This window comes from Rattus norvegicus, chromosome Y (assembly GCF_036323735.1).
Source record: "Rattus norvegicus strain BN/NHsdMcwi chromosome Y, GRCr8, whole genome shotgun sequence".
In the NCBI taxonomy this organism is placed as follows: domain Eukaryota; kingdom Metazoa; phylum Chordata; class Mammalia; order Rodentia; family Muridae; genus Rattus; species Rattus norvegicus.
In genome coordinates, this window is record NC_086040.1 from 506,117 (window position 1) to 516,100 (window position 9,984).

The following is a 9,984-nucleotide window of genomic DNA, read 5'->3' on the forward strand; positions in this document are numbered from 1 at the left end:
CTGTATCTAGGTTGTTTCCAGCTATTGGGTATTATCGATAAGACTGCTATAAATATGATGGATGGAGCACATGTCCTTGAGATATGGTGGAGCATCTTGGGTATATGCCCAGGAGAGGTATAGCTGGGTCCTCCGGTAGTTCAATGTCCAATTTTCTGAGGAACCTCCAGACTGATTTCCAGAATGGTTGTACCAGTCTGCAATCCCACCAACAATGGAGGAGTTAAGGATGTTGAGCATTTCTTTAGGTGCTTCTCAGCCACTCAATATTCCTCAGCTGAAAATTCTCTTACATGGATTCTTAAATGCTCTCTAAGCATGATCATGTCCCAAAGTTGTAGGAATGCTTGTTTATTTTTTCTGTGTGGGTATCCCCAGCCCATCTTCAGTCTGACAGTTCTTTTCTTTCTGGTTGATTTAGTTTAGCGATGATGCTTACCCCTGTGTTTGACCTCTTCACTTTTCCTGTTCTGAGGTTTCTGTTGTTCCACAGGAGCTTAATGTTTCTGGGATAATTTTCTCAACTGTTTTCATCAAGATTTTTTTATACTGATGTTTATTACTTTGATGAGTCCTCTTGTGTTCATTGATAATTTTAGAAACTAACTTGAATTCTTTGGCTTTTCAACCATTGTCTAATTTGACTGATGAAGTGTTTTAGACATCTTGTACAGTAGGCTCAAAATGAGACCAATTTTCCCCATTGCAACATGTTGTGAAGGGGAAAGCAAAAATAATAGGGAAAAAAGGCTAGAAAGAGGGTTGAGTTCGTGAAATGTTTGCATGCTACATCAAGTGAAGAAAGTTCAGCTCCCCAGCACTCACAGAAATGCCTGTCACCTAATCCCAGCATCTGGAAGTTGCACATTAGGGAATCCTTGGAGCAAGTCGACTAGCTAGATAGGCTCAATCTGCCAGACCCCATGGGACACTCGGCCCCATGTTTGAAAGTAAATAACAAACGAGGAAGATACCAGCTGACAGACTCTTGGGAGTTTCCCTCCTAGCACCTTCTGTAGGACTCGTTTTGTATATACATATTGTTTAAATGTAGTCATAGCAGTTGAATGTCTTATTTTCTCTACAAATTATGATTGAACGTTTTGCCAGGTATATAGTAAGCTGGACTGGCAATCCATGGTCTCTTACAATCTGTCTAGACTCTTCTGGGTTTCAGGACTCCATTGAGAATTCAGGAATAATTCTGATAGGTCTGCCTTTATTTCTTACTTGGTGTTCTTCCCTTGCAGCTTTAATCAGTTTTTCTTGATCTGTATGTTTAGTCCTTTGGTTATTATGTGCTGCAGGAACTTTGCTTTCTGGTCCAAATTATGTAGTGTTGTGTATGCTCCTTGTACTATTACAAGCATCTCCTTCTTTAGCTTCAAAGTTTTTCTTCTGTGCTTTTGTTGAAAACATTTTGTGGGCCTTTGAGTAAGGCATCTTAGTTGGGAGTTTTCATAGTGCCCCAGTTGTCTGTCCATGGTTGTTTTGTGAGAGGAAATTTTTACATTTAATGTTTTGTTTTGAAAGATGTATCCATTTTTCTGTCATATTTTTAAGGTCAGAGATTCTTTCCTCCATCTCCTGTATTTTCTTGGTAAAGCTTGCCTCTGTAGTTCTTGTTCCAGCTCCAAATTTTTCACTTCCAGGATTCCCGAGGTTTGGGATTGATTTATTGATTCTGTTTCCACTTTCAAGTCTAGAATGGATTTGTTCATTTCTTCCAACTGTCTGTGTCTTGCTAGATTTCCTTAATACGTTTATTTAATTCCACACATTCTTTGTGTTTTCCGGATTTACTTACGGGCTTTATTAATTTACCCTTTAAGGAGCTTCTTTTTCATACGCTTTATCTCTCTTGAACTATTTGGGGCCTACTGTGGTAGGATATCTGGCTGTAGGGATATATGCATTTCCCTGCTATTATTCTGTTCTGACCCTGGGATTGAAGGATCTGGGTTTAGAAAGTGATTACAGATCTTGCTGCTGATTTCTAGTTTGTCTTTTCTGGGTACCAAGCTGCTTTGTTCCTTGGTTTCTGTTTCCTCTCTGGATTGTAGACAGTGTGAAACTTGAGGATCGTGGCCTTGGAAGTACCAAGTAAATTGGTTTCTGCGTACTGGGACCGTCCATTAAGGAATGCTCATAGGCTAGGGACACTTCATCGCCTGGGTAAACCGCTCATGCCTACTAAGTGCTAAGGAAGTAGAATCACTGAATGTAAATTAAGTCCTGGTCCTGTGTTTTTCTCTGGCCACAGCTTGCCAGTCCTCCAGATACAAGCACCTGGAGTTGTCCTTCTCCCACTGGGGGTATCTTAGGACTAGCTGCTGCGTGTAGACACCTACAGTGATATGAATGAATCACCTAGGGCTTGGCCATGGTTGCTTCTTGCTTGCTGCCTGTTCTATGGACAGCCTCTGCTTTCTATAATTTTGCTCACAGGACCACCCCAAAAGAATATGCTATGGCTTTCTTCTGTCTTTTCTCAAGGATAGGAGAGGAACCCTTTGCACCTCGCACCAGGCTACTAAGGCAAAGACACCATTTCCACGATTGGCATCATGCCATATTATATTGTACACTAAACTGCAGGCCTGCTCCACCTGTACTTCCCTCCTCTGGGTAACAGCTCATGCCTACAAAATGCTAAGGTTTAGAGTAGAGTCACTGAATGGCATTCCAATCCTAGTTCTGTATCTTTTCTCCAGCCACATCTTGCCAGTACCCAGATCCAAGCGTCTGGCTTAATAGATCCAGTCTCTTGGGAACTTTTGGTCCTCTGGCATTCTCAACTACTTTCCAATAATATGTCTCTATGCTGGGAATAGGAGCGGGGACCTTTGCATCTCCCACCAGTTTACCAAGACCAACTTATTTACTGTATTGCCAGTATCAGAACACATCACATAGGATAAGGGAATTGACGGGGGCATCACCACCCACACTGAAGCTTGAACCCTGAGGTAAAGAGCACTGTTCTGATGCTGTTGTTGACCTGGACAGTCCCAGCTGGCCACTGGCAGGTCTGCCTCAAGGGCCTCAAGAGCAAAGTGGACAAACGCAGGGGAGGAGAACACAACATGCCCAGCCAAAGAACCCTTCATCAGGGACACTCCTGTCTCAACCATTTGTTCCTGCAGATGCAATGGAGAAGGCCAGGCTAAGGGAAATGATCCAGGCTTCCCAGGGAAATCCACAAACAACATGAAAAATAAAACCAGTAGCTACCCTCCCTGACTCCTCACTCTTATACCTGATTCACAGTGTGTCCTTACCTAAGCCGCTGCCACAGTGGGTGCACCCATATATACTATGTGAAGACAGTGAACAATACACTCTTCTGGGGGTTATTAGGGACCTTGTGTCTTTGTAAGCTGGACTTTAACTAGCTTGTTTCTCTGAGAATCCCCTGTATCTTAAGCCTTTGGAGCTCCTGTCTTCTATCCTTGCTAACTGCCTTGCTGCATGGTGGGTAGTCAAGGAACATTTGCAAGAGGCACTGGGAAGCATCTTTCAGTATGTTCCCTTGGAACCTTTTCTTAGCACAAAACAGAAGTGGTGAGGTCAAATACCACATTCAAATAAAAAGCTTCTCTAGGAGAAGGAAGTTCATGTCTGCTGTACACACCCACAGGTAAGTGGAAAAAGATCCACATACACTCACACTCGAGTGCACATTCACAAGAACACACAGCAGACAACTCAGACACACAGGCAGTCTCCAAGTACATTAACATAAGCACCTAGGGTCTGTAGCCACCTAACTACCCAGCAAACTTGTCAACAACTGTTACACACCAACATTTCCACATACAGGTTCCTTGCTGCTGTTGTAGATAACCTTCTAACTAAAGTTTGTAAGTTCACACTCAAATGGTAAGATACAAGTGGGGGTTGGAAAGAAAGTCTGCCAGGAGAGCCAGGTGCTTTTATCTGCTGAAATGTAGATAGGAGAATATGCAGTAAATATTCATGTAAAAGCCAAGGCTGCCCCAGTGCTAAGCAAGCAGCAGAAGGACACAAGTATGCTGCCCATGGATTATAAGGGCCACAGACTGGAATGGAGGCAGGGAACCTGCAGTAAGACCATGAAACCCTGGAATCCTGCTAGGCCACCACGGGTTTAGATCAGGTGCTGGAGAGAAAGGCACATTAAGAGGGTTTCTATACCATGTCTGATGGCTAGATCTTTGAGGTCCCCCACAAATTCTGAGTGAAAGCAGGGTGCTACTCTGCATCTGTGCCGGGATTGCAGAAGGGTTTTTAAGCTCAGTGTTTCAAAATGGTCCCTGAACTACAGGAAGCCAACTCTTCCTTGAATGAGCTTGCACAGAAGAAAGACCCTGGTCCACACTGGTAAGAAAAGCCTCTGGTTTCACAGACGCTCAGGGAAGTGTTGTCTGGAAGACCCTGTGCTCCTCAGAGTTTTAAGCAAAAACCGAGCGTCCGTCACTGATAGAACACAGTGTGCTGAATGGAAATCCATTGCCATGGAAGACTGTCAGGAGCCTGAAGTGGAGGGTCGGACCCGGCAACAGAGTTGACTTCTGACCTGGTTGTCATATTCTGAGCATTGCCCACCATTCCTGAAGGCAACCATGCTTGGAGCTGAAGCCGTTGGCTTGGAGGCACATCAGCAACAGGTGGCAACACTTGGGCGATTTGAAGCAGCCCTAAGAAAGTGGCCTTACTGCTGCTGCTGGAAGTCCAGAGCTGGCAGAGGTGGACACCATAGTGCAGGCAGAACAGACGGGGATGAGGCCAGAGACAAAGTTCAGGAAGGTCTGTGGGAATGGGCAGGGAATGGTCCAGCAAAACACCATTTCCCTGTGGAGGAACTGGAGCTGCTGTAGTCCCTAATAGGCTCAGTCAATGCCCAAGCAGGAACTGGAGCTGCTGCAGTCCCTAATAGGTTCAGTCAATGCCCAAGCCAACAGGATCCAGGAGAGCCTCAAGAGATATGTAGCTCAGAACAGGTCCCACCTGGAAAGCAGGCAGGCTGTGATTGAGGGCATCCAAGGCTTCTGAGTCACGCATTATCTTTAGTGATGATCACACTTCGGGGGGGTGAGCAAATATGGAAGAAGATATTGGTAGGGCATCAGTGAAAATAGAAGGTCACTGTATGGTTGCTCTATGCTGTGGAAGGAGTGAGACCAGTTAACTTGACATGAACAGCAGTTTTACTGCATCCTTGTCTGGCCTTGGATATGGTAGAAATGCCTGAAGCAATGGTCTTTCTGTGCATTTTTGTGTCTCTGTCTGTCTGTCAGGTATGTTTTTATGCTTTACATTCCCACAGCATATGCAGCTACTTCTCAGAATAACAGTCCCTGCCCCGAGGGGACTATAGAGACCCTTGGGAGATTGAGGTAGAAGAGTTTCATATTGATGCCATCCATGTAGGTGTGGAATGGAGGTCATTGACATCAACTTGAGTAGGTGTGGAATGGAGGTCATTGACATCAACTTGAGTAGCTACTCTCGGGTAAGCACTTCCCATCAACACAATCTCTCACTATCTCCCAGATGGTGTTCTGACCTGGTCCTCACGTTAGACAGAGAAAGCCTAGATGTGTTCAGTGAGTGGGATTCCCTGTTAATACTGAAGTTGGAGTGTCCCAAAGACACAAGTGTCCACAGGACCCTGTTGTACTTTTTACACGAGTGACAGTTTTGCTCTCTGACCACGGGCCATCTAGCTTTAGACACGGTAGATGTCAAGGGGCAACCACCAAGTCACAAGATATCCTCCTGTGTCTAGACGAAGTGGTCCTGAGTTCCTGTCAGGCAACAGAAGAGAGTTCTTGAGGAAGAGGGAGTGCCATACATACTTCCAGGGACTCTGACAGCGTTGGGGCTGATACTGCTTTCTTCTGGTTGCAGGGTCACCGTTTTACAGTCAGCAGGACTCCATGACAAAAAGTAGATGAGGAACCAGGCCAATATCTTAGTTATGCTCAGTGAGCAAGATGAAGACTTGCTGAGGTACATGTTGAAAGACCACTGCTTCCCAGGGAATGGTGTCTGAACTCAGCAGTGGGGAGTGTTAATGAAAAGTACTCTTTGAGCTCCTGTGGGGGACGGGGTAGTGTTGCCTCCCTTCAAGCAGGCCCCTCTGTGTTGGCTCTGGTAGACACAGTTTCCTCTTAATTGTGCTGTGCTCTGACAGGTGGGGGAGGTAAACAGGGCCAGGAGGCTGAGCAGGTTCACCTTTCTCCTTGGCATCAACCCTTCCTTCCACAAGAGAGTGATGATAGTTAAGGAGTCACAGGCTCAGCCTCTCTGGTAATAGGCCTGTCCATAAACAGACAGACACAGGCCATCCATGTTGGTACTTCTTCAGAAGGAAGGAGAGAGAGTGTTGTACCCAGACCTCATACACTCTCTTTATCACATCTCCGATGACATGATGAGTCCTGGTCCAGCACTCTGTAGCTGTTTACTATCCCTGGCCCTGTTTCATATAGCTACTGGTAGGAAACTTGGAGCCTGAGTTTTCCAGGAGTGCATGTGTGCTCACAACTGAGCAGGAGGTAAGAGGCTGGTCATGCTGGAGTATTGCTGGCCACACTACTCCCAAAATAAGTTTCTGTGACCTCGAAATTCCTTACCAGTGTAAGGGACCCCCATCCAGAAGCTAGAGACATTTGCCTCAGGTCACTGCAGAAGACATCTGTCTGGATCTCCAGAAGTACTTCTCTCTCCGACAGAGAAGGCTGGAGGGAGAACACATGCAATCCTGGCTGAGCTGCCTGGTATATGAGAGTTCACAGAGCTGCTGACCTATCTGGATTTGACCACATTGTCCAGAAGATAAGCAGTGTGTACAAGGGATGGTAGGGGGACTCTTAGCACAGGCAGAGACACTTCACAGAGTGCCAGACAAACCATCTCTTAGTTCAGTGGACGGTAGATGGCCTACCAGAGGAGCCAATGTCGGTAAGTAGAGTAATGTGGGGAGCAGAAGATGCAGACCTCCAGGTCAGGGAAAAGCCATTTGCTATAGGTCCCTCCTGTGAGGCAATAGGACAGGTATTTCTCAACATCCACAGCCAAGCCTATGTCTCTCCCAGTTTGCTTCAAGGACCTACCACATATGTCTGCTTTGCCCAAGAAGGCCCTACCACATATGTCTGCTTGGCCCAAGAAGGACTTACCACATATGTCTGCTTGGCCCAAGAAGGACCAACCACATATGTCTGCTTGGCCCAAGAAGGACCTACCACATATGTCTGCTTGGCCCAAGAAGGACCTACCACATATGTCTGCTTGGCCCAAGAAGGCACAGAAAGGTTTGTCAGCTCTTGGGCAGGAAGGTATTGTCGGGTGTTTGGGAAATGCTGAGGCAAAGTCCTTTCAGGCAGAGAGTCTGAATGCCAGCTCAATTCAAGTAAGAATAAAGGAAACACTGTGAGTAATGCACTGTTCAGACTTGTTACAACTTGTTACTTGTCTGACCGTCTTACTGATTTAGACGTGGTGGGCTCCAGAAAGAAAGCCGCTGTTTCCTCTGGACCACCAGATGCTGTCAGCCTAGGACAACCAGAAGTAGTGGGATCTAGGATGTCAGAGGCTAGGCTCTGGACCTTCAGATACTCTATACTCTGGAAAGGGGAACGTGTGGGCTATGTTGAGTAGAGATGCTGTGGGGTTGGGACAGTTGAGTGCTGAGGGTCCTAGACAGAGTGTAAGTACCTGGGAAGTTTGAAGCTATGTGCCCTGGACAGTTTAAAGCCATAGTTCTTGGAGACAGATACTGAAGGGAATCTGGCCAGGCTTACCCTACTCACCATTCCCTCTGCCTTGCTACAAATCAACTAGGTTACATTCCCAAAGCAAGCCACCAAGGGACTATTTCCTTATTTGGCCACTTACTTCCTCCTCCTGCACAGTTTAATACTGTAACTCTTTATATCAGTATAGGATGCAATCTGGAGAGTGGGTCATGGGCTATGGACTTTAGAAAGGTATTCTTCTTGAACATGCACTGAACACACAGCAGCTGGACTCTGAAGTCAGGTGTAGGCATGAGAAAGTGAGGATGTTGTTTTAATGACAGATTAATGTTAGACTATGTTAGCTCTGGGCAGGCTGCTATTGTGACCCTCCTAGAATCAGTTTGTGTCCTTCATCTCTGGTTAATTGGATAACATGGGCTATGTACCTCTGGATGCTGAGGATTGATTACAGCCCAAAGGAGCGGGCCTAAACAGCCAGCCAGTTCATTCTGTAGATGTCAAATATTGTTGTATCTGAATATAGAGGTGCTCTGTGTTCTACAGAGCCTGAAGTATAGAATGTCACCGCCTGCTGATGTATGCACCATGCAAATCCATGCATCATGTCTTCTGGACACTTCGGTGCCCTGAGTCATATAGAATTGAATGCTCTAGGCACTACATGCAGGGTGTAGAGACTTCTCAACAGTTGAACAATGTGTGCCCAGCACAGTCTCCTTCTATGAGATTCTGATCAATGCTGTGGGAACTGGATAATCAACTGCTGTGAACACTTCTTTGTCAGATTCCGTGGACTCTGGAGGACAAGAGTCATCCAGAAGCTGAGAGCTTCGATAGTGGATACTCCATGAGGACTGCTAGTTTCAAAGAGCTGTCTCTTGCCTGTGCTCCTGTTGTGTGACAAGACTTCTCGTGGGGTCAGGGAACACAGGTTTGAGCACCCCAGGTTGGGAGTTCATGACAGACCAAAGTGCACATATTAGGACAGTCCGACTTGGTGGACCAGTGAGTTTAATTGGGGTTACTTACGGGAGCAGAAGTGACTCAAAGACAGCTTCCATTCAAACCAACCCCCCAGTGTGGGTGACAGTTCACGAAGCTGGGAACATGGAGCACAGACTGCAGGGTAGAGAATGTCCTTTTCAAGAGATTGCTGGTCTAAACCTCTTCCAGGTGACTCAACTTGTGTTTGCTTCTTCTGGGCAACTGGTCTTGTCTCAAGAGTTTTCTTTGAGGCTTGGCTTCTTTGCACTGGGGGGAGGGGCCTACTGAATCTAGTCAGTTTCAGATGCTTGCTGAGCTCTTTTGAGTGGCTTTATCTCTGCCTATGGAGCTTCCCTGCGAGCTGGAATAGAGTTGTCTTCTCACTCTGCTTCCCTGCAGGATGGAATGTCCCACAACTGTTCAGGATCCTCGGGAACGTCAGTTACTGAAGGTTCTGGACAATGTAGATTTAGAAATTTGGGGTTGTCAGTCATCGAGAGATCTGGACAATGATTGCCTTTTCCCCCTGCAAAGTCCTAATCTGTAGGCTTGTGGGCAGTCACACCAGGTTGGCTCTGACCGTGACATGATGCCTGACATACGGACGATGTGAGGAATGGACATCATTTAGTCACTTTGTGCTGGTGGCTATCAGAAGGTCCAGATTACGGACAGTCATAAGATTTGGGCTGTGGGCTGTCAGACCCTTGGGTTCTGAAAACTTGGACAGCAGACTGTACGCACATATTAACTCTAGCTGGCCAAAGGCTGTGGGTAATACACTGTCAGAAATCATTGCTCATGCTGGGCCGTTGACCATGCATATTCCTGGAAGCTAGATCCTGTGGACAGTGGGCAGTCAGATACTCTGGGACCTAAAGTCACACAGACTGTCTATAAAGGTAGAAGCTGTTGATCTTGCATAGTAAGAGAGTGAGGGGTTCTGTATACTTGGAAGCTATGGGCTTTGGGCAGTTAAATGCTGTGGTCTCTCAACAGTGACAAGCTGTGAGACTGGAAGATGAAGGACTGCACTTGTGAGGGAGGTGGAAGTTGTGAACTGAGACAGTTAATAGTGGTGGATTTAGAATTGACAGACTCTGTGGTCTCTGGCCAGTCATTTGCTTTCAAGTCTGTGGAGTTTCATTCACTGTCTTACATAGTCAGAAGCTGTGAGGACTGGGCATTATAGGCACTGTGAAGTCTAAAGCTGTGGGAACCAGAAACTCTACAGATGGGTCCTCTGCAGAGC